The sequence below is a fragment of the Calonectris borealis genome, chromosome 1, assembly GCF_964195595.1.
Source record: "Calonectris borealis chromosome 1, bCalBor7.hap1.2, whole genome shotgun sequence".
Taxonomy (NCBI): domain Eukaryota; kingdom Metazoa; phylum Chordata; class Aves; order Procellariiformes; family Procellariidae; genus Calonectris; species Calonectris borealis.
In genome coordinates this window covers 202247294-202271254 of record NC_134312.1, presented here as the reverse complement: position 1 = coordinate 202271254, position 23961 = coordinate 202247294, and the positions used below count along the sequence as shown (strand labels likewise).

The 23961-nt window shown below is 38.2% G+C and overlaps 1 protein-coding gene across 6 annotated transcripts in view; it reads left to right on the top strand.

Moving 5' to 3' along the window:
• Positions 1 to 23961, top strand: part of DDX10 (DEAD-box helicase 10) — a 213525-nt gene that overhangs the window by 99974 nt on the left and 89590 nt on the right. The window lies entirely within an intron of this gene.

Here is a 23961-nt window from a genome sequence, read left to right as displayed (position 1 = left end):
ATAACAGGAATATGCACTGCTTTTCCTGTCAGCTTTCTGTAGCGCTTGGGGGAAAGGAAATGAGATTTCTTAATGTCCGTTTCACATCAGACATTATTAACCATTAATGGCCAAGGATGGCAATAAAAAAACCAAAACCTGAGAAAAATACATTCAGTACGAAGGTTATAATCTGTTAGTTCTCATAATAAATAAATAAATCTTTATTTCACATAGCCACCAATTCCCTTAATATACTTCATCCCAAACTCTGTAGGAATCGTGGGCTATTTTTATTTATTACATACTTATTGAAAGGTTTATTTGATGCCATATCCCTGATTTCTGTCCTTAAATTTTACTTTGGTCTCCTGAAAATACTTCTTTTTAGTAGTTTAATAACGGCAAATTATATTTTGTTAAAAATTATGCTAAATAAACCCCTTTTATTTTTTTTTACCTTAGCGTTCCTTCTTTTGTTCATTTTTTTGGTATTACTTTTACTATTACATTTGAATGACTCTGATAGTTATATCAAAATTGTCCAAAATTGGAAGCTTTTCTCAGACTGTCCAAATAAAACCACTTAAAAGTGATCATTGTAGTTGCTATAAACAAGCAAGCATTTTTGTTATTGGCTGTACACACAGAGACAAATATTCAAATCTGCTTTTAACAGATCATGAATCTTTGTGTTATCAATTAATGTAGAAATTTTTAACTTTCTGTTTATCTCCACTGAGATGTGTCACCTATACTCAGTGTATTCCTGTCCCAACTGATGTGCCTTTAACCTTTTGTGTGCCTCTAAGGAGCTCGTTTGTTTACCTTTAGCCTAGCATTTCTTTTATAACCTTCATGTATGTAAGACTGGAAAGGCTGGAAAAATTTTTACTGGAAAGTAAAAATTGCTTTACATTTTAGCTTTGCACTACTGTGTTGCTTTTTAAAAAAGTTTTTTTTCTTCTTTTTGCCACGTTTGCTGCCTATGGAAGTTAATTTGGTCTCTAATGAACTAATGCTGTGATTCAAAACACAGCTTTACTGCTCTGTGGTGCTGCATCTTAACTTTATTCCCTTTCTGATCGGACCTTATTGTTAAATCTTTTTAATTTCCTTTTTGTTTTTCATCTTTCCTTTCACTTTGTATCTTTTCCCGGTTTCACTGGGATAAACTCTTGTTTAAAAAAAAAAAAGTCATGCATGAGAAGAAACAATAGCATTATAATTATTATATGTAGAAGTAGTAAACAAGCAAATGCATGAAATGTTTTGGGGTAAACTGATCTTTAGAGAATGAAAAGGAATTTCAGAATGCCTGTTTGGATTAATGCTTTTTGCTTGTTTGTGTGTTTCAGATAGCTTCTATTCTCAGAGCTTGCCATTTGTCTTCTATGCTTTTTATTTACTGCGTTATGTAACCTCCGTTTGCTGAAATTTGCATTTCTGCCTTCATGAATACATTATTTTTCAGAAACATTTTGGGTTGATGTAAAGCTGAATTGAAATTCCTATTTATTTAGGAAATTCATCTCTGGAGGCTCCAGAAGAAACAATATCCTAGAGTGTTTAAGTTTTGGTATTTCTGAAATATTTATTGCTTTAAGAAGAATTTATAGAGAAGGAGAATAGTAGGAAATTTGCAATTAGAATAAAAATTGCTTTACAGATATAATTTGAAAGAAATCTAAGATACTAGAGGAAATAACCCCCCACTATCACTACCTTCATTAAATGATGCACAGGCAAAGGCAGTTAATTGATTTTTAAGCATAAAGCTTGCCTCAGTTAGAGGTTAACGGTTTGCATTTGAAAAAAGAGACTAGTATAAAGGCTTAACACATGCAGTTTCCTTTTTAACTGCTTACTAAAACAACTGATCAAATGCTTGCTATCAGATTTATTGCTTGCTTTCATCTTGTCTTAGCCACGTATTTCACTAATGTAGAGTGATATTTTAGCAGAGTGATTTGGTAATGGCTCAGCAATAAGGCGGTGTCTGATCTGGGCACAAAGGTTCTGCATTTGACATTGTGTTTTCTTATGTAGTACAGCATCCAGGACACAACTGATGAGGACTTGTGAACTGTAAAGGAGAAGGTTGGGACACAAAGGAGATGTGGTGCTTCACAGTGATGCTCACCCGGTGGCACAGTAAACGAGAATTTCCTTTGCAGACTACAACTGCTGACAAATAACACTGGAGAAACTGTGGGCGAGGAGCACTTACTGTAATCACAACACTGACAACGGGGAAGCAGCAGGATAAAAATAAACACCTTGCATTTCCCTGTGCCTTCCATTATTGTAGCAATGGAGATTTTTGTCTTATGAGCAATGAGAATCTTCTGTCTGTGGATACTTTGGGCTGAGTCCAGTAGAATCTAGTGAAGCATTTCAGCTCCAAAATGCAGCTAAGTTGCTGGTTCCTGAGTTTTGGTCTGTGGACCAACACTAATCCTTGAGGTTTATGGAATGAGGCAAGCTGAACACTACATAAGTAGCCTTGGAGGAAGCAGAGAGGCAAGGTAATAAAAAAGAGAGAGCATCTATCTTGAATTCTGTAGATTAGCAGTTCCTCTTCTACAGTGTAATGTAAAAATCTTGCATTTGAAGGCAAGGGAACACTAAAATTCTATTTTTTTTACTAACTAAATCAACAAAAATATAACACATGATTTGTGGATGTTAATAATGTACATTTTAAATAATCCACGCACAAGCCTGACTGGATGCAATTTTTATTTTGTTTAGCATAGATTATAAAGTCTCTAAGTAAAGGCTGGGACTTCGTTGCACTAGGCACTTAACATACTGCATATATGCTGTGGCAGAGTGGCCAGTTTAAGGCGAGAAAACAGGTGGACACAAAAGAGAGATGGGGAAACACAAGGTAATGGAGACAATTATGAGTGTCGTAATAAGCTGTAGTTCCAGTGTACCATCTGCCCAGCTATGGAGAGAAATTTTGTAATATCATTTTTTTTTATTGTAGTGCACTATTTTCTCATTCTGCCTTCAGGATGTAGCAATGCATGTGCATATATAATTATATGCCTGAGCAGTGTTGGTTGGTAAAGTTTATCATGGCGGCAGAGTTGTTCTTCAGCTCTCAGCTGGGTTCAACACCCAGATTTGCGGATGCCTGGGACCTGCTTATTGGAATTACAGTTGGTAAGGGGATATCGGTGAATGTTGATCTTTAATAATAATCCAATAATATTTGTTCCAGTCTTGCAATGAAGTATTTTTTTCTATTTCTGCATTACTGTTTTGACTAGATTTGAGGTTTTTAGGATTCTTACCCTGACTACTCAGCTAAGAGTAGTGCAAAAGGACTAGAGACATAAATGAGAGCACTTCTGTCTTATATGTGGTGTTCCCAAGTTTTGCTTGAATTGGAATAGTCACACGAACTTTTTTAAACCTATCGAGTGTTTGGCTTCTCTTGCCCAAATCATCCTTTAAGCCCTGATAGGCTAACTCAGCTCAATTCACCTAAGTAATGTTTGATTGCCCTGCCCCACCCCTGCTGAGAGTCCATGAAAGTTAAATGCTGGGACACTTACATCACTGTTTCCGTAAAAACCTCTTTCATCAGATTTGGAAACCTGCTGACCAGTTTGATACTAGGTTTAGGATCAAGCTGACTGTGGTGACTAATGCAACTGGATATATAGCAGGATGCTGAAAGTACATTTTAAAGAGAAAGACGGGTGGAGAAACAAGAGTTAACTAACTGTTAACATGTGATTTTGGAAGACTGGTGAAGCTTATTTTGCATGGGGAAAATGTGAAGAAAGATTATAGGTGTTTCAATAGAAAACATTATTTGACACAGCTGTTATCTTACCTAGTGATTTCCTTGGCTTTTTTTGGCCATTGTAGTAGTAGGATGCACATCTGAGAGGCTTTAACAGGGCTTAATGAAAAGAAGGTTTTATCATGTCTGGAATATTTTCAGGACTTCTGGCAGTGTCCTGTCCGGAATAATCTGGTGGTTGCAGGGCAGGGCCCACATCACTTACAGAATTTGTAACATTAGATGTATAAATATATCTAATCCCTGCCAGCATATCTGTGTCATCCGCTGCCTTTATGTAGAAAGTCAGAGAAGGTAGATAATAAATACCGGTATTGGTTTCTTGCAGCTTAGTCTAACTTCTGTCTTCTAAGCTTTTGTAAGTCAGAATGTCGTATGAATGTTTTATGCAGGGAACTTTAACCTGAAACAAAATTTTTCAGCAAGAATTGAATGGAAGTACATTAATGAGGTATGTCTGCTTATGAGGGCAGCTTAATATAGTGTGGGGAGAGTCTGAAAGGTGGTTCTGGAAAGAGCAAAAAGGGCAAGAAATCAAGATATTTGTGTGGAAAGACTGATGCTGGTAAGTCGTGCCATTTGAAATACAACTGGTGGTGCGGTCCAGTACCACGCCACCTTTTTGTGGTGGGGGTACCATAGCAGAGGGCATGTAAAGAGTATGAAGGTTTCTAGGGAAGAGAATATTTAGCAAGGAGCTGGTGCATTTTTGGGGGGTCCAAGTGAAAATTGCTAGAGCAGTGGTTGGGTAGGGGTGGGTAGGGGTGACGATAAGGATAATCACAAATTTCTCCTGGGTAGGCCAGTCATCCAAGGCTACTCCTGTAGAGGAGAAAGGAGGTAATGCTTCTCCTGGAGTTGATTCAAAGCCCCTAATGTTTACCTCCTGCTCAAAATCACCCCCGTTTGTGTGCAGAGGTAGCCAGGAGAGAATTGTTTTCCTTTGCTTCCTTGTGTGCTTCTCTGCTCTTCCCATTTGCTTTGTCCCCACTTTGTTTGAGAGCCTGTAAAATACAGTCCTGCTCTCTGCAGAATGCCTGATACTTGCTCCGTAGAATATCTGGAAGGAAAAAAAGAAATCTCTATAACACATTTACCCTGTACACATTTGATATTTGTACTGCATTACGAATTGTGCCTAATATCTTCTAAGTAAACATGGCTTCTCTACAGCTGAAAAATAACATATCAAACAGTGACTGTCTGCTGGGTTCTTTAGAGTGAATGGGCAAACCCACTAACGAAGCAGTTTGCTGCATAAGTTGTTAAAACTGGGCTACAGAAAATCTTTAGCTAAAACGGCTGGTGAATCATTGTCCCTTTAGATGTGGAAGTGACATAACTGCAGTTTTTTACCGGATCTGATGTGAAATCTCATGTTAATCCTTTACAGTAAAATTACTTTATAATAATCTAGACGGCAGAACTCATAACTATTATGTAGGTACCTGCTAGTCAGTAAACTGCTCACCACTATGGTTTTGTCTTGGGTTACATCAGTAACATAGAACCATAGAATAGTTTGGGTTGGAAGGGACCTTTAAAGGTCATCTAGTCCAATACCCCTGCAATGAGCAGGGACATCTTCAACTAGATCGGGTTGCTCAGAGCCCCGTCCAACATGACCTTGAATGTTTCCAGGGATGGGGCATCTACCACCTCTCTGGGCAACCTGTGCCAGTGTTTCACCACCCTCATCGTAAAAAATTTCTTCCTTATATCTAGTCTAAATCTACCTTCTTTTAGTTTAAAACCATTCCCCCTTGTCCTATCGTAACAGGCCCTGCTAAAAAGTTTGTCCCCATCTTTCTTATAAGCCCCCTTCAAGTACTGAAAGGCTGCAATAAGGTCTGCCTGGAGCCTTCTCCAGGCTGAACAACCCCAACTCTCTCAGCCTTTCTTCATAGGAGAGGCATTCCACCCCCCTGATCATTTTGGTGGCCCTCCTCTGGACCCGCCCCAACAGGTCCATGTCTTTCCTGTGCTGAGGGCTCCAGAGCTGGACGCAGGACTCCAGGTGGGGTCTCACCAGAGCAGAGTAGAGGGGCAGAATCACCTCCCTCGACCTGCTGGCCACGCTTCTTTTGATGCAGCCCAGGATACGGTTGGCCTTCTGGGCTGCGAGCGCACATTGTCAGCTCATATCCAGCTTTCCATCCACCAGTACCCCCAGGTCCTTCTTGGCAGGGCTGTTCTCAATCCCTTCATCCCCCAGCCTGTTTTGATCCTGGGGGTTGCCCTGACCCAGGTGCAGGACCTTGCACTTGGCCTTGCTGAACCTCATGAGGTTCACACAGGCCCACTTCTCGAGCTTGTCCAGGTCCCTCTGGATGGCATCCCGTCCCTCAGGTGTGTCGACAATCGCTTATGGCTAGAGGTGCAGAGTGCCCTGAAGCTAGAATGAAGTAATGATGAAAATTGTTTTGTGTAGAGTATTTTAAAATTGTAAGTAGTGTTTTTTTTCCCCCCTAGTTCCTCTAGTTTGAAAGAAAAATATCATTCTTAGATTCATTTTATTTCCCTCTATTTCTTATCTTTCTAGAAACATAGTAATTTTCCAAATAAGATTTTCAGAAGGTTCGAAAGGAGTCTCATGTCCCTTTAAAATTAAGTTCATTTCTCAAACCACCCAAGCAATTGAGAATCATGCTAACTGTCCAGAGTTTTGACGTCCTTATGATGATTTTGAAAATTCTATACGAGAAAACAAACTCATGGTGGCTCATTTGAGAATCCAAGTGTTACAATTTTGCAAGTGAAGGACTTAATAGCCCCAAATGTCAAAAAAGAAAAAATTGAGTCTGTCTGAACCGCAGTCCTTGCAAATGAGCAATCCATGAAAGTATGAACAAGTAAAACCTGATTGAGCAAATGTTCATGGAAAAGGCATTTATTTCTGCTGTGGGAAGTGTGCTTGCATTTTCAATTTCAATATTCAAAGTCAAGATTTTTTTAATAGCAAATACCTGCTACCACTTTTCAGCAATTTTTTTCCCCAAAAGAAGAGAAATATTTCCCTCCCTTTTTTAAGAAAATTTGGTTTACTGGCTGAATTTTTTTTTTTTGAGGTGAAGTATGGCTTTTCCTTCACCTACGTTTTATTTTAAGCAGTGAGGGTGGGACTTATCAAAAGACAAATTTCATTAAAGCAGTGTAAACAAGTGAGCAGATGGATTCTAAAGTTAATAATCTGTTTTGCATAAGCTTGTATTACAGGTAGGTATAAAATATATTAAGAGGAAATGTTTACTGGTGGACTGGCTCTGTGTAATATGTGTTTTGATTACTGGTTGTTCTAGTTTTATCCTAGCTAAAATATCGATCTTTTTGCACTGATGGCCTGTAGCTGCTTCATTATTTTTCCTGTAGCTGTACAAAATACTGAAACCTACTGATGTTCTAAACAGCAAAGTAGGTAAATAAGGTAATAAATTATGGCAGTTATCTTCTGGGAACTGCTAAATGAATAGAAAATGTATTATGGTTATGTCCTTGAAAGAAGCTTGCTTGTGCAACGTAGCATGAACTTTATATTGTGCTTCTTGTCATGTCCTGATTATTGACCACTGAATACCGTGAGATGCTTTCTCCATTTAGAAACAAATCAGTCAAGTTTCCTTACTTCATAAGGAAAGCTTCGTGTTAGACAAAGCATAAGAGATAGTTGCACACTAGACTGAAATGAAAGATTACCTTTTATCCATAATGATCTCTCAAACTCTGCTTGTCTACGTTAGCCTAAACTTGGATATGCTTTTTTATGTTTTTCCTCAGAGCAGTAGAAAATGATAGATAAAAAGAATCTTACCCACATTTCTGTAAATAGCTACAGGAATAAAATCTGTTGGATACATGATAAAAAGTTACTGCACCATAAAAAGCTGTACTGTTCAAGCATGGAAGCACTGTAAAAAGTGCTTATAAAAGCATCTCAGATTTTTTTTTCCTACCAGAGTAGGAGTAAGTTATAGGATCTTCTCCCTTTCGAGACAAAGCAAAACAATATCTGTGCAGCAATAGAGTGGGATAACCTCAGTTTCTGCAGATGTAGTAGGAAAAATTACTTCCTTGAGTTTTTTTCCTGTTGTATATGATTTTTCACAATCTTGGAAAATATGTATGAGATGCTGTAATCGTTATCTGAAAGGAATATACTTTGTGGTTCTAAATTCAGCAGCTTGTGCAGAAGGTCAAATTGGCTGTTCTTATAAAGTGGACAGTTTGCAACAGCCGTATCTGACTGCATTATCACAGTTACAGAACTTGAGAAAATACTTACTTTGGAGAAGAGGTATTTAAATTACTCTTTATCTCAAGTGGTTCCATCTTGGGTTACTGTTTTGAAGAGAAAAAGATCACTAGCAATGTGGAGAACATGGATGTCTTCCCACTCAGTGTTTCTTATTTAGAATCTTTTTAGGAAAGAATTTTTCTGTTGAAAAGTTTTAAGATGTTGTTTTTGTTTAATCTAGAATAAGATGTGTCAATGTGAATGCATATGTTTAAAATCCATTTTCCACATTGGCACTTGATCTGCCATTGTTCCTGATTTTCTTGCTTTTCCTAACTTTTTCTCTGCTGTTGAGACTCTCTCCAGCTGCCTTTATTTACATTCTGGAGTCGTGCACTTTCCAGGTAAGTGGTGTTTGGGGTTCTTCCAGCTGTGATCAATGAGTGGAGCCTGGCACAATGTGAAAACACTTGCAATCGAAAAGGGAAACATTTCTCACCATCCTAGAAATCTTGACTTTCAGACAGATTATTCTTAACTGAACAAATGTCATCTGCCGTATGTGACCCATGCATTCTCTGAAACTGCTTCAGAAACTATTGTTTTTTGTAAGAGATGAGTATTTCCTTTATCTCTTATGCTACCTATCTAGATTTTTCTTTGAGACCTCTAGTTAGATGGCAATAGGACCAACATGTTAGCCCATAGAGACTACCTGTAAGGAATAGATCTGTCAGCAAAACCTTTTTTTTTTTTAAAGTAGTGGTAACAGATTCCTAGGCATAAGCCTATTTCTCTCATCTGTTTCAAATTACTTTTTCATACTCCTGATTTTTCACTACACCGAGCTAGGCGAGCTTTCCCATCTCACTGGAGTGAGAATGAGCATGGGGCAGATGGGTTGTAGTGGCCCAGTTGTGCTAACACAAGCTGCTGCGTCTCTGCTGTATTACCAGCTCCAGGCTGTTTTCTTTGGTGTGCCTGATGCCTCCAGCTTTCTTCTTCGCTTAAGGCAATGTAGCAATTTGTGTGTGTGCCCAGGAGCTTAGCTAAGGCTCAAATGGGATAATTCTTTGGTGGTAGAGAAGTGCAGTAAAGTCCAGCCAAGAGATGTCTGTCAAGACAGGATTTCTTCATTTAGGGAAATTTCTAGGGAGACCACATTCTTTGCATTACAAAGATGGGAATTAAGCCTGAAAATGGACAACTTGCAGCTTTTTTTGGCAGTACTCATAAAAATGCTTCAGGAATGGGAGTGTGTTACTTAGTTTGTATTGCTTAAATTGGTATGGTCCAGCTATTGATCTCTGTACTCAATGTGTCCTGCAACAGAATTCCCAACAATTCACTGCTCTTCCAGTGGGAAGACTGGAGACATCTCTTTGGATGGCAGAAGTATCTTCCATAGCCAAATGTTGAACCTTTTCTTGCAAATGGTCTGGCACTTAGAGCTCAAATGGTAATGCCACTCCTCTATCCTTGCTTGTGCCTTCATGTGACCTGGCTGCAGTGTTGGCCTTGGTGTGACGATGGGGGAGAGATGGGGATGACTGATCAGTGCCACATGCCTTCCCTTTGCTGGATTCAGAGCATTCTTTGCTAAATCAGTGATGCATCTCCATCAACTCTGGTTTGTGAAACTTCATTGTTAAATTTTAAGGATTTTCAGTAAGCACAAGAGACTTCCAGGTCTGAACTGTATATTTTGGTGAATAGCTAACAAGAAACACATTTGCTCATATGTTATCCCTGTAGACTTATTTTTCTGTCTATGCAGAATGCAAAATCCACATTTATTCGAAAGTAGTACAATTAGATTTAAAGGGAGGAGAAAAGTGTGTAATGTTATACAAAAACACAGTTAATTTATGATGATGAAATAACTATAACAAGTAGATTATGTTCATTCCTTAATGTCTTTCAAGTCCAGTGCATGCCTCTATAAATAATTACTAGTTTGATTTCAGCTTGACTTTCTTCCAAGGATCTTTAAAATATGAGTATTATGACTCAGATAGGATAACCAGAACATAAGTCTTCCCAGAGACGGTACCAGAGTTGTAAATGCAGCTCAGGAGGAAAGATTCATTTGAGTGTTAGAATGCAATTAATTGCCTGCCATAAATTTTAAGACAATTAGTATTGTGAATGGCAGATGTTTGTTCCACTTCCAAAACAACTGTCATAAATGAATACAGAAGTTCTTATAAGCTTGGGAGGATGCTGTCATCCCAGATGTACTCTTAGTATTAAATATAATAAGGCATAGATTTGTTTAAAAAAAAATCTGCTCTGCTAAAAGGTTTTACCATTTGTAGTGGCTGATATTTTAAATGAATATGTAAAAATAGTGTGAGTTTAGTAGAGGTGTATTGCATGCTGTACTTACTGAAGACTTAATCAAACTCCCTTTTTGTATAGAAGGTCATTGTAATAGATGGAATTTATACTAGACTTTTTAACGTTTTGATGGGGTTTTGTATGCTTTTGAAAACTATACTGCCTGAAGACATGGAGCCAGATTACAGTCTAAGGATTTGTCTCCCATCTCGAATTGTTTAGAGATAAGGTGGGAAAGCATTACCTCTACTGTGTGGCTTATTAAGGTACAAGAAGTTGATGGTCAAAGCAAAAGATAGTTGATTCAGAACTACCTTCATGTAAAAGCTCATGTGTGTGCATAATTTCATGTCATGGTTAATGGAACAATTCCGTAAAAATACGTGGAACAAACCTTAATGCAGACTTAAGACAAAGAAATGGTCTGTTTTTTAAAGTTCAGTGGAAGTCATCATCTTGCCTATGTGACATCTCTGTGACATGAAAGATAGGGTCCTTCTTAGTATAAAAGTGGAACTGGTTTGAAGGGGAGGGGGGGGAAGTGTTCCTTTTTGGTGCAGTACTGAAACCCAGTGTGGCATCTAATTCAGGTTGCTCTTTTCTATTCAGTGCTTTAAAAGTTCAGCACTTTTTAGAAGTATTAAGCCTTAATGTTTCTGGAAGTGGAAGTTTGGTTAAGTAATCAGCTTCTGAAGTTACTGATAGTTAAATCAGTCATGTTTGGTCATAAGGTTTATAAATTCTGTAGACACACTGGATCCACATCTGACACCTCACAGCACAGAGCTGAAATGTCCTTTTCCTGATTTCTGTCTTTTTAATTTTAATACCCATCAAAGTTTGCTTTAGACCTTCTTTCTGAGTAGTTTGGCCAGGTACAAAATATGTTTGTGATAGCAGATGTCTTTTAAGAAGGCAACTTTTAAGGAATGCTGAGAATTCAGACTTCAAAGTGGGGTACTTCAGAGTTAAAATTTGTGCAACATGCTTTACCAGTTTTTCATTTCTATATTTTATTTAGTTTATTGTGTTCAAAATGAAAGCTTGGATATTTGTAACAGTTTCTCCACTGATGTTCTTAACGCTGGCAGTATTAAACTGTCATTTTATGCAACAGTGGTATGTGAAGAATATGCACAAAATAATAGCCATACTGAATACTAAAAGCAAAATTAATTAGCATCTTGCTGTAAGATGAGTGATTTCTTTCAATAATTCATAGAAATATTTCATAAAAGCCTGAAATATAGGAACATAAACACACTTTTGTGGAAAACAAAAGCATAATTTCTTATCGTTGTAGATTAAACTCTGTTCTCTAGTGTGCTTTTTGGTATTTCTCTTCTGTCTATTTATCAGTAGTACACTTTCTTTTAAAAATTATTTGGGAACTATGGAGTGTTGTATGTGCCTTTACGGAGGACTAAAGATATGTTTTATTGTGAAGCCATTTTTAAAAAAGATGATAGCAGAGCTACTGTATGAAATAGAAGTATTAAATTAAAACATTGTGGAACATTCTTTTTTTTGTTCACTTTGGCTTTGAAGACAGCTGAAAAGACTGATGATATTCAAAGATTTTAAACTAAATTTTAGCATATTTGCATTTACTAAAGTGACTGAAGATTTGTTATGGGTTCAAGTATGGATTAAACATGTTTTTTTCATTTCTTAATTAATGTTCTGTTGCAGCATTTGTTGTTGTTTTTAACTACAAATTGAGTCCTGATCCTTTCAGGGTCTAACGCTCTGATTAGGTTGAGCTTGGTCCCTGGGGTATCGCAAGGAGACGTATCAAACGTATCTGGTTCTTTTTAGAAAATTATTTCGGCTATTTTTACAAAAGGGTAGGATGATTTGCCTTTATTATTCCTGTTTGCAAGAGCTGTTTTTGAGGTTATTCTCTATCTTGGTTTATTTTCCAACACATATTTTCATGGTGAGTTTATACTAATTTATTCCTAAGATTGTTCTTAAGCTTAAATGTTTTTTCTCCCTCTCCTGTGTTTATCCCACATGTCTACAAGAAAGCTGTCGTATTCCCTGTGATGCTTCGTTTAGCTCTTTTCATTTCCTCTCAAAAGTTGGGCTCTTCATCCTAGTAGCTCTTCTCTGCACATGCTCCGTCTGAATTCATCTTGACTCTCTCTGAGAAGCTAGAGGTGTGCACAGTTTACCATGCGAGTTCACACCACTGCCTTCTGCAGTCGCATTAATCCTTATTGGCTTTTACTGGCAACGGCTTGCCCAAGAGGTCTCAGGGTTTGTATTTGTCTCTTCTGTGGCCACGAGAACAGTGGGGCTCAGTCATCCTGGGAAGGAAAGTGCCCAATTCCTTTTCTTGTTCTTCCTTCAGTTTGAGCTTTCATTTTAAATTTTAAATTCTGAATCGCCCTTGCACTTTGTGCTATTGAATTTAATCTCATTTTAATGTGTCTCATTTTCAAGGCTATCTCGTTCTTTTGAGTAACCTGTTGCTCATTCTCTTGAGCTGGCAACAGCTCCCAGCTTTGTGCCATCGGGGCGTTTCATCGCTAACTCCGCTGGGCAGAGTGGGGACCACGGGACTGAGAATCACTAGCACCCTGGTGATTTGTCTTTCAGCACAGATCATTGTAGTCACCACTTGTAACTAATTCTTGACCTTTTTTTTTACTTCAGCTAATACTTTGTAGTGTGGTACTATGGTTCCACTGAAATTTAAATGAATTAGTCCTGTTACATTGGCTTTGTCTAAAGAGTCAAGATAACATTTTTGTTACAAATGTGCCTTTGGCATTCCTGTGCTATAATATATTCCTTATTCCAATTTCCATTCCATTTTTGTAATCCATCATTCCTCCAAAACTTGCTTTTCTGCTTTGTGTCCTGTTGAGGTCAGCCTGAGGGACTGTAATGATCTGGAGTAGCCTGAGTCATATTTCCTTTCCCTTCACCATTTTTTGTAAGTATTGGTATTTCCAATTCTACATCACCTGTCACTTCCAGTAAGAAAGATTTTAAAAAAAAAAAAAAATCGTCTACCAGTTTCGTGATTTCATGTGCTAATATTTTCGGAATTCCATGATGGGGATTATATGATCATTTAATGCCTAAATTGGGAAAAAAAAAAATTAAAAAAATAATTTTTTTGCTTCCAAGTGAGCGGACAGTTTTCATGTCCTGGTTCCTGGAAGCTAGGAAGCTAGGCAAGCTTCTGCCTGTCTAGTACCTTAATAGTCTTTCTGAAAGCTGAGTTAACGTTGAGGTCATGGCAAGTTTATGTTCAGTATCTACCTCACTCATACAGCTTAGCAGTCTCACTTTTTTGTTTGTTTTAATTTTAGTTATGTTGCTGAGGAATTCTTTATTGCTTCCTTCACAAAGTCATGGCTTGTGACCCTCTCTTTATACCTTCATCTTCTCACAGTCAATATGTGTTCTTGGATGGTTCCTCTTTTTCCTCTGTCTACTCCTGTTTTCCATTTTGAGGTGATTATTCTATTTCAATCTGGACCAGAATTTCTGGTCCTCCTATCTAGATAAAAGCCTAAAGGTCTAAATCCTGCCTGAATGTTTTACCATAAGAACCTTTGTGCTGAATTAATGCAATTTTTATACCTAATTGCCTTGTTTATAAAGGGAAAGAAAGAAGATGACAATAAACTGAGCAGGCTTCTTGAAATGTGCACATTTTTCCAATTGTGTGAAGTGGTAAAGATATTTCCACCTTTGCTGCTGCTTCAGAAGCAACAGGGAAAATCTTAGTGTACTTCAGCATATCAGCCTACTACACTTTGGTCACTGTATCCTGGCAACTGAAAGTATTTTTCAATGAGTGTTTTGGTTTTTTCATCGGTCTATCGTTTCCTTCAGTCTAAAAATTGTAAAACTGAAAAATTCCAACAAACCATCACAGAATTCTAGAGGAGTGAGAAGGACTGAGAAAATAATAATATTTATTTTAAATGAAACAACATCACTTTCATGAGTCCTTTCTTCTAGCAACATCCCTTTATGCGTAAGGCATTCAAGACTGAGTTGTATGAAAACTATTGAAGGTGTAAGCTCAGAGAAGAGGTGTTTGGGACCAGCTGATGGTGGCCATACAGTGCATCCTTCACTTGTAAGTTTGCTCTGAGCCCTCCCATTTGTTCTTAACGGATTCTTAACTGTCTCTCATAACTAAGCACTGGGAGTTAGGCAGAGTTTAGACTATCTGAATATATATTGCTGAAACAATTGAAAACTTTTAATTGCTTCTGCTGGAGACAGGGGTGTGTATGATTTAAACTTTTAAAAAACAAGTTGAAAATATTAATTATGTAAACTTCTACATAAATTTGACCTCTTGTTAAAAGTTGACTTCTGCAAAGAAAGGAGGTGTGGAGACTTCCAGCTCAAAGGCAAAATGTTTCAAAAGATATTGGAAGGCAGATTTAAACTGCGAACAATTTTGGAGTCCTGAGACAAGTAGTTGCTAGTGCTCTGAGATTTAGTATCTGTTTATAGAGATGGCTATGCTTACAGTTGTCAAACTCTTTCATACAACTTTGAGTGGGCGTCCTTTTCGGCAGGGATTTCTCCCAGGGCATTTCTGTAGTGGAACGAAAGCAAAACCCTAGCAGACTGATTTAGTCATGTTGGCTGTACCGGTTCAAATCGATGTTGGACCCTCTAGTATTTTTTTCTCACCACAATTTACTGGGTTTGGAGAGCAGCGTTGCTCTATGTGCTTCGTGTACTTGCGATGGCAGTGACACCAGGCACACCTGCACTTTTTCTCATGTTTATCAATGCTTGAGATTCTCATTGCGTACCTTAAGATATCAGAGTAAGTTTTGCTATTCTTCTTACCTGGATTCTCACACTTATTTAAGGTGCATTTCTATCTTACAGCATGGCTATGGTGCTGGCTGGCCACTACTGAAAGGGCTGCATGTCCCTGCTTTGCTGGCTCCGTCTCCCTTCCAGGAGCCTGCAGGAGTGCTTGTCTGACCCCGAAAGCAAAGATAGCAGAATACAGTTTGCCGTTGTCTTAGTGTTAGCTTTCTGCCAATTTTAAATCCATGAAGCAGCTTTTCTCAGGGTTGGGAAAGGATGTGTGCTAGTGAAGGGCAGCGATGAGAGTGTTTGGAGGAGCGGCACATAGGAACTACAAGACCGCTTCTGGCAGCATCTTTAGTCTATAATGAATACATGGAGAAAGGAGTCAAAATACTCAACCTTATTTAAAAAAGGAAAATGATAGACATGAAATATTGTTTTATGGTTGTTATTATTATGGCTTCTCTGTCAACCTTTAGTTGTGAAGAAATTATGTCTTTCCAGATTATCCTTGATGGACATTTTGTTGGAAGAAACTGGCTATGTTCTTCTCAGGTCTCTCGCCAGCAATGAGCGACTGGCTCAGTTGACCCCTCTTTTTTTCTCTTCTTCTGTGTGTTCCTCATGTTTGCTGTACTGCAGCCTTTACCCCAGCTGGGTCTCCCATGCTGGTTTTTTTGGTTCATGGGATTGTGGAGGAGGCCCTGATGTGGTTCTGAGATAGGTTGTGCACTCCCTATTTGGGAGCTAAATTCAAATAAGCCTCGTCTTGAAGATAAGCCCTCACGGATTGCCAACTAGTGTTACCTCTTCTTTCTCTGGTAAGTGGCCTCAGCAGTGCCGTGCCCAGGTGGAGGCCAGATGAATGCTCTTACTTGTGTCGGCTCTTGTGCACTGAGAGAAATGCATTTAGAGGCTTCTGAAGGGGAAGGAGTATGTGCCATCTATGTCAATTTAAAGATGAAAAAACTCTTTAAAAAATAGTGATGGTTACCACACTAATCTACTGCTGAAAAACTTGCACTGCTCAAATGAACAAAAATCAGTTTGGGGTATTTTTTCAAAAAATATGCAATCTTTGCTGTTTGCGGTCATAGCCTGTGAAGGATGTCATTGTGGTGTGGTAATTAAATGGTCATAGTTTTTGGTTATAGCATGTGCAAAAGGAGGAAGAGAGAGAGCTGAGATAAATATATTTATCTTTGCAAAGCAACTATTTTGTTACTTTCTAATGGCAGATCGGAAGAATGTAGTGAACAAAATGTTTTAAGAAGCTTCAGCCGTGGCTGCCGCAGTGTTGCTGGGGCCATGCGTGGTGGCTTCTGAGGGAGAAAGGGAAATGTCATACTACTCATGGATGGTAAAATATATTCAACCGTAAAGAAAAATAGCATGAAAGTGTGCACTTCTCATCTCACCTTTTGACCTAAGATTTCTCTACAGAGTATTTTTAAGCCATAATTTTAATGATGTTATGACATTTATTTAAGCCTTGGCAGCCTTAATGATTATGCAGAAAAGTGTTGTTTTTTTTTTTTTTCTTTTAGAATAACTGTCTTAACTACTAGAAAATACAGTTGCATTAAAAAAAAGATCTTTATTCTTTAACTAAAAAAGCCCCAAATTTTCACTTCATGAAATGTCAGCTCAGCGTTGCCTTCTTGCTGTATTCAGTGATTACATTTCTCTGAATATTTCAATTTAACTGTCTTGCACTAAGATATTAAGTGCAGCCTGGGACAGAAGGAGCAATTCTGGTTCTTTTGGAGACTGAAAAATGACAAGTTCCAGAATGTAGCACATTCTCAGCACACCTGAAGGGCTTCAGGGCTTTTTTCATCCAAAACAAGGCAGCCCTCCCCTCCCCTTCCTACTTGTCTCCCCTCACCTCCATTTTGAGTGTGGGCCTTGTTTCATGTCAAATATTAGTGGGGGATGAATAGGCAGGATCTTCCAGCTGCTGGAAAGTGAGAAAAGATCTCAACATTGTCATTGCTGGAGATCTGTAATAGAACAAAAGGTGCAAAGCAGGTTCTCCTAGCTCCTCAACTCCACATTAATGTGTTGTGGGCTTTGGGTTGAGGTTGGTTTGGTTAGTTGATTGGGTTTTTTTTTGTTTGTTTGGTTTGGTTTGGTTTTGGTTTTGGTTTTTTTTGGAAGTGACAGACAAAAGATGCTATGTTTGAAGTAATTTGTAATTTGGTTCAATACCAAAGACACATGTTCATGCTCTTATTTCTAATTTGCCATGTTTTGCTGGAAATAGCGTCTTCATGATGGCCTTTTCTTGCTCACAAAAATGGAAGCTCTGGAGTAAGGAGGATGAATAGCAGCCAACAAAATAATGTTTTTTGCTTGTTAATTGATGTTATATGAGGAACACTCGTTCATTTTCTAAGATGTAGTCCTCAGCTTAGGTTAACTGCAAGCAGTTCATCTACTTCTCTTGCTGCAGAAGTGCTGGAGAATTTAATGATTACTGTGCGTTTCTGTTGGATTTTACCAGAGGAAGATTGTGTTGTAATGATGCATTACTTTATAATGACAGGGAGGGGTGGAATGAAAACATTTTATGTCTTGATCTGGCACTGCAGTTACTAGTGGTATTAATGATTATTGTACACTTCTTGTATATTTTCAGTCTGAGGCAGTCTTTGAGTTATTGGGATATCTTAGCTTGTACGCGTTTCTTTGAAATATATTTTTCTACCACCCTTAACCCCAAGAATAAACGAAAGCCTTGTTAATATGTTTGGTTTTGAATTACAGTCTTCTGGAATATCTTTATCCTTATTTAGCCAGGCATACTCAATTATAACTTAATTTACTTTTTGCCTAGAAATATGTAAAGTAGTTCACTATTCTCCGTTACACCTTTCTTTTAAATAAACTGCATGAGAAGTCATGGTCTTGTGTTGCTAAGGGCCCAATGCTTTAGAAAGGGATGTCGTTGCTGCTTATGCTTACAGGTAATGGAGATTTTTTGGGCTAATGCAATAGTTGTACTGAAAAGTTCTGTGCTCCAGTGCATTAAGTAGAGACATCTTTCAGAGTGAGATATTATCTAATTACTGTAACTCACAAATTTCTTAAATAGTGGTTTTGTCCATATTAGATCTTATAATGATAAACTTAATTATTAGTTTTTTGCCTTATTTCTTATATAATATTTTTATACTTAAAGATTTGGAAAATGAGGTGCAGTAATTTTGCAGATCAATAACAAAGCCTGTTTGTTGGCATATGCAGATACTAGAGTTGTACGTACAATTACATAATTTATAGTACTCAAATCAAATGTTTCTCTTGTCTGAAGCATTCTTTAAAATCTTCCTGTTCTGTGGAGGAGTCAGAGAGATATATTTTAAAAAAAAAAAAAAGGGGGGAAAAAAGAAAGAAAGCAGAGGGAGAGGGAAAGATAGGGAGGAAAAAAGCATGAAAAATTGATTGTGCAATGCTGCTCATTCATGGTTCCGTCTGGTATCATGGGATTTTATATCAGGGTAAAGCATTAACATTCTTTTTTTTCATTATAGAAAATGAAAGCAGTGAAAATTTTCTCAGGGATGGAAGGATACAGATACACTTCTTTTTTTTTAACCCAGCATTGGTTTTAAATTTGTAGATGATAAATGCTGCTGGAAGGATAAAGGAATTATATTTCAGAAGACGTTTCAGGAGTAGGAATGGTACCCAGGCATTTCTAAATTACCTGTAAAGAAACAAGAGGAAATAGTTAAAGCGGAAGTAAACCTCTTAACATGAATGGGGCATAGGGGTGTGTGCGGAATAAAAAATCCTTTCTCTCATCTAAATCCATAGTTGGAAGTGCAGAGCTACTGATGGAACCCCCAATGTCCTGCAAAGATAGAACATGTGTGGAGTGCTGGTTTTGTCTTTTGAGTACCAACCTGCCTATTTTCATATCTTCACAACTGTGTTGGTAAAAGCTGTGCTCAGTGATGTATATAGATGCTATGCAAGTTGGTTGGATAGTATCGTGAATTTAAGCTTCCTAATTTTTAACATTTAATTAAAAAAGAAAAAACTTAGAATACTTCACCAAAGCAAAATTAGCCTCACTTGTATTACATTAAAAAAAACCAACACATGCTAACAAAAGAAGCTTGTTTTTCTAGCAGAGGTTGGGGGAGTTGTGTTGTGGAAGTTGAGGGATGGTTTGAAGAACTTTGCAGTGCTGCTTCTCAGTGGCTTCGGCTGTTTCTGGTGTTCACAACAATTCAAGCGGCCTGTGGCTCGTGAGCAGTCAGCAGAAATCAGGAAGGACTGAAATAGCTGTCATTGCAGAGAAGTGGGCTGGAAATTAAAATAGAGACCACCTAGCTACCACAGATCATGAAGGAAAGCAGCATCCATACATCTCCTTGTGGTCATGCCGCATCCTAGGATTTCTGCTTCTCTGGTCCTTTATACTCAACGGGAAGACAGGTGGCTGGTTGAGTCAAATTGCATGACTAAGAGGAAGCTTTTTGGTGTTTAGAGTTTTGTAGGTGCTTGAAGTAATGTGGACTGGACTTCAAAGTCTGGTTATTTTGCTTCTCTTGATGTTTTCCTTCTTATGTTTTATAGTTATGCGTAAGGTGCTTCTATGGTTACTTACTTGTCAGGAGAAGTGAAAGTTTCTCTCTCCTCTAACTTTATCTCCATTATAGGTATTCAAAGCCTCGTAGTCTGAGTTTGGGAAGTTTATGGGGTTGAGAGGTAATGCTTTATGGTTAGGCTGCCTTAGACTAGTGGTTGGAGGATACTCAATCTTCTGGAAGCTTCATAGTGCCTGCCAGATGAAAACCATGTCTGTATGCTCTCCACGGCACGAAGAGGAAGACGGCCCTTCTCTTTGTCTAAGGTTTGGTAGCTTCAGTCTGGCAAGGCTGTGTCTTATTCTCTGGGGAATGACTTCTGAGTCTGAACTCAGTAGCTTGTCAGGGGGATTGACGTGCTTGGTGATAATACAAATGCGATAATACTTGGTCCTATTTCTTGGTGGGCAGTTTCTTGAAATACAAAACAAGTGTGTGAAATTGAGTACCACATTGATTTTTTTTTTTCTCAGAGGCGGTTGAATTCTGGGTAATGTAATAATGTTGGGAGAGACTGAAAAATATTTGCAGGTTACAGCACCATTCTTGCTAGGAATTGTAAGGTATAAGCGGGGGCGGGGGGAAGCCCACAAAACCCCTAGAAAAGCAGTAATGCTTGTTATAGCTAACGTGACTGGAAAATTGATTATAGCTTTTTTTTTCATTGATATTTTACCCCACCACAATAATGTAGTCCTGTCTTTAGACAGCTTCTGTAGTTAATATACTGTGCTTGCTTTCACAGGCTTGTTGAGTTGAAATTAGAAAGGAAAATATAGTTAGAAACAAAGAAACTTTACATTTGATGATTTGTAACATTCCAAAGGTCAAAGCAAATGTGTTTGTCTTGATTACGTTAAGAGACTGTAAGTGCTTTGATCCTGAGTTACTGAGGGTTATGTACTCAGTCTAAACTATTGACTTTAAAAATTGTATTAATAAGAAACATTATTCCATATTAGAATAGCAGATTTTACTGACATTTGTGTTTCTGATGCCGTCTTTTCAGAAAAAAAATTATAATTGAAAAATAGTAAATTTTATGTCTTAAACTTGTCAGTATCTTCATTTAGAAAACCTTTGTGATAGTTTCAGCTAAGAATATCAGATCTTTTAAGCCAGAAAGCAAAAGCCTGCTCCTTCTTGAGAAAAATGGAAAAGAACTTGCATATTAGCTGTATTGTTTCTGATTATATATCAAAATGTTTGAATTTTCTGTGCTTCTAAGAGCTAGTTTTTATTCTAACTCATTAAATAAGCCATCTGGCATGTGCATGTGCAAAAGGAAAAAGAAATTTAGGCTTTTGATTAGTAACAATAGAAAATCCCCCAACCCTGCAGCTGAGCCTTATGAAATTTTTATGAACTCGCGTGACTCTTTACTTCTAATGCTTAACTGTCATATACCATTTTAAAGAGGTTGATTATCACTCTGATCTTGTTTGATCAGTTTAACTATTGCCACATCTTCATAGAAGAAAAGGTGAGACTTGAGGGCCTATTTTATTGGGCATAGGGCAAAATGCCCGCGCTGGTGAGCAGCAGGTCGCCTCTTCTCGTTGGCAGGGAGGTGTGCATGCACCAGCCGGTGCTGTAACTTCTGTTACCAACTTGCGTTCAACCGCAGAATCCCTTTGGTATCTAGCAGCAACGTGAAAACCTGTGCCCAGATCACGCATGCCCACTTTGTTCGGATCGATGGCTTATTTGATGGTATAATCCAGCTTTAGAAATGGATTTACTGAGGCAGGTATTAGTTCAGCAGGTTTTGGTACACAGTGTTTTCCGAGTGGCCGGTCAGTGTGGGGACCTGCTGTGCCCTCTCAGCTCACTTGAAAGTGCCCAGGCCCATGCCTTGCTCTGGCGTTAGGGGCAAGGTCTAGTTGTCAGCAGAAACCCTCCATTCACTCACCTCTGCTGATGTGACAGTGCTTCTGCCCGCAAAGCCTGTGACCTCGGATTTCAGCTGTTTACTGCGCAGTTAGAGAGGAGTCATTGCTCCTGCCACAGTTGTATTCACAGTTGTATGAAGTGTGTTCAGTTTTGTAAAGCAATGAAAATAACCTAATGAAAACCACAGTTTAATTATCTATGAGGTGTGTAGAGTTTTATACTAATACTCCCTCCTACTCCTATGTGTTTTTTTAAAATTCTCATCTCTTAGCTTTCCTTAATGCTGTATATTGTAAATCTACCAAATTCATACACTGATCTTATACTATGCTTTTTAGGTATATAGTGAGGGAATTGAGCTTCCCATTTGTTTCCTCCTCCTCTTGTTCCTCCTCGGTGTTTGGAAATTTTGTCCTATCCCATTTTTTTCCATGCTACTTTGCAGTATCAACATACTTTTACTTCTCAAAATCACACAGAGGAGGGAGGGGGAGCAAGGTACAACTGGAAATACTGCCTATGTATGCATGCAAAGACAGCCCATTGCATATTTGTGCTCTTTAGCCAGGAAAACCTTTTCTAAACCAAGAAATGTAAACAGCTGAGATTCACATTTAAATATAATTTTACAAAATATTGATGTACCAATTTAAAACTTTCAGTGACCTTTTTTTTTACGTTAGCATATTATGCTGGTACCAGTAATACTGACAGTGCAGAAATGAAAGATTATTAAAAAAAAAAAAAAAGAAAGAAACAAGACCAAAAGCAACTGGTGAAAAAAAATGTGGTAGTGAGAAGTGTCATTCTACCACCTTGAAGTACATCTCTCTCTAAATTCTTCCTCTGGGCAATTCCTGTTGTTCTACTAAGTAGTCCGTATTTCGCGGTAAGGGTTTTATGCTTGTGCAGACTCTCAAACAATTTGTGTTTGTGGGATAAGCAACAGGAGTGAGGGAATAGCACAGCTTTCTGAGTTGTTGAAGATGTGCCAAAGATTTGTTAGTAGTAGCTGCACAGTGCAACAAAAATCGTATGGCAGTACTGAGGACCTAAGCGCTGCTACAGTTACTATTTTCTATAAAAGCATATGGTCATTACTTGATAACACAGCGCAGTACCTGTCACAAACCATTTTTTCTGTTAGGAAGACTGTAATTTTTCTCTGTTATAGTTCATATTTCAGTGCATTAGTGTGCTGACCATATGACAGTGACTTTCTGAGTTAAATTTTTTTGCTTCCTTTTATAGTGGATTTGGTATAGAACATGAAACTGATTAAAATGACCAAAATAAAAAGAAAAGTGAGAGAAAGAAGTTCAGTTTTTCCTTTTTCTCTGTGGTTGCTTTGACCACTTTCTATTATTTATCCAAAGCCTAGACAGTTTAGTGACTCTCTTTCAGGCTCTTTTTCCTGAGTAACGGAGCTTTGCAGTCTACAGGATGATGAATGAGTTGTGGGTCTTCTTCTATGGAGTCTCCATGTATTCCCGCAGAATATCTTTTGCTATAAAATACTTCCTGCGATGGCAGTTACTGTTTAAAATGTCCTCTGCGTGTATTGTGTCCTGTTAGGTGCCTGAACACATATGGCCTTTGTTCTTGAAAGGAGAGCTCTCGGAAGAAGAGCCGGAGGTCGGGAATCTCCACATTCTTTGGTTCCACGATGTTACCACCAGATGGGTGGCTCTGTGAAACCTATGTGGGCCATCTGTGGATGTGACTATTTTCCAGTGCATTTTACAGAAGTAATTAAAATGGTCCTCCCAGAGTTGCAAACTACCTCCAAAATGCGAAAATACTCTGGATAAATCCTCAGTCTCTGTCAAAAATAGAAGTGACCTCTTCACCTCTTGTTTCTAACAGCAAGATTGCGCGCACAAAAAGTAAACGTAACTTCAGTATCAGTGTGTTTTGTACAGGGATACTGTTTTGCTGATAATATTTGCTTTTTCTGGTGAGTGTTGCTTTCTCAGTGGTAGCCAGGAAAGAAGAGCCTCAACCTGTCTGGATTTCACAATCTCTGCTGACTCATTTATTGGTTTCCCTGGTGTCAACTTTTTTCCTATGATGCTAATAACTTTTGTGATTCTAAACGTTATTTAATGCTAAGTTTGGTAAACATCTCCTAGCACTGATGTTCTGCACCCTGATGGGACTGCAAGGGACAAGGTTCTTGCATGGTCACTTGTGTCCTTCATTGACACAGAAATAACTCAGATTGGTGTGCTGTGGTGCCTGGGGACAATGTGATGACAAGTGAGATGAAAGTGGTATCTCATCAGTTG